The sequence below is a fragment of the Trichechus manatus genome, unplaced genomic scaffold (genome assembly GCF_000243295.1).
Source record: "Trichechus manatus latirostris isolate Lorelei unplaced genomic scaffold, TriManLat1.0 scaffold00076, whole genome shotgun sequence".
Taxonomy (NCBI): Eukaryota; Metazoa; Chordata; class Mammalia; order Sirenia; family Trichechidae; genus Trichechus; species Trichechus manatus.
The window spans coordinates 7540213-7541669 of record NW_004444012.1 but is presented as its reverse complement, the minus strand read 5'-3'; positions in this window follow the sequence as shown (position 1 = coordinate 7541669).

Below are 1457 nucleotides of genomic sequence, written 5' to 3'. Positions count from 1 at the left end.
TTTGTTGATCTTTTCAAAGAACCAGCTTTTGGTCTTGTTAACTCTTTCAATTGATGTTCTATTCTCTATTTCATTTAATTCTGCTCTAATTCTTATGATTTCCTTTCTTGTGGCGCCTGAGGGCTTCTTTTGCTGCTCTCTTTCTATTTGTTCCAGTTGTAGAGTTAATGTTTTATTATGGCCCTTTCTTCTTTTTGGATGTGTGCATTTATTGCTATAAACTGACCTCTGAGCACTGCCTTTGCTGTGTCCCAAAGGTTTTGGTAGGATATGTTTTCATTCTCGTTTGATTCTATGAATTTCTTTATTCCATCTTTAATTTCTTCTATATCCCAGTAGTTTTTGAGCAAGGTGTTGTTAGGTTTCCATGTGTTCAATTTAATTTTTTTTTCCTTGCTTTTTCTATTGTTGATTTCTACTTTTATGGCTTTATGGTCAGAAAAGATGCTTTGTAATAGTTCAATTCTTTTGATTTTGTTAAGGCTTGCTTTATGGCCTAATATGTGGTCTATTCTGGAGAAAGTTCCACCTGTGTTGGAAAAGAAAGTATATTTGGGTGTTGTTGAGTGGAGTGTTCAGTATATGTCTATGAGATCAAGTTGGCTGATTGTATCATTTAGATCTTCCATGTCTTTGTTGAGCTTATTTCTGGATGTTTTGTCCTTCACTGAAAGTGGCATGTTGAAGTCTCCTACTATTATTGTGGAGCTGTCTATTTCTCTTTTCAGTGCTGTTGGAGTTTGTTTTATGTATTTTGGAGCCCTGTCATTGGGTGCGTAAATATTTATTATAGTTATGTCCTCCTGGTGTATTGACCCTTTAATAATTATATAGTGTCCTTCCTTCTCCTTTGTGGTGGATTTTACTTTAAAGTCTCTTTTTTCAGAGATTAATATTGCCACTCCAGCTCTTTTTTGAGTGTTGTTTGCTTGATATATTTTTTTCCATCATTTGAGTTTTAGTTTGTTTATGTCCTTAAGTCTAAGATGTGTCTCTTGAAGGTAGCATATAGATGGACCTTGTTTTTTTATCCAGTCAGCCACTCTCTGTCTCTTTATTGGTGCATTTAGTCCATTTACATTTAGCGTAATTATTGATAGATATGAGTTTAGTGCTTTCATTTTGATGTCTTTTTTTGTGTGTTGTTCACAGATTCTTTGTTCCACTTAATTTTCTGTACTGAGTCCTTTTTCTTTATGTATTTTCTTTTCATCTTTTTCATTGTTGTTGATATTGTGTTTGCTGAGTCTTTATATTTTTCTAGTTTTTTATTTTGACCTGTACGATAGTTAGTTTCCTTTGTGGTTACCTTAATATTTACTCCTATTTTTCTAAGTTTATACCAGTCTTTTATTTCTTTATATTGCTTTGACTTCCTCTCCATTTGCAAAATCTATGTCTACATTTTTAATCCCTCTTTTTTGTTTTAATGTTGTCGTCTTTCACATATTGACATC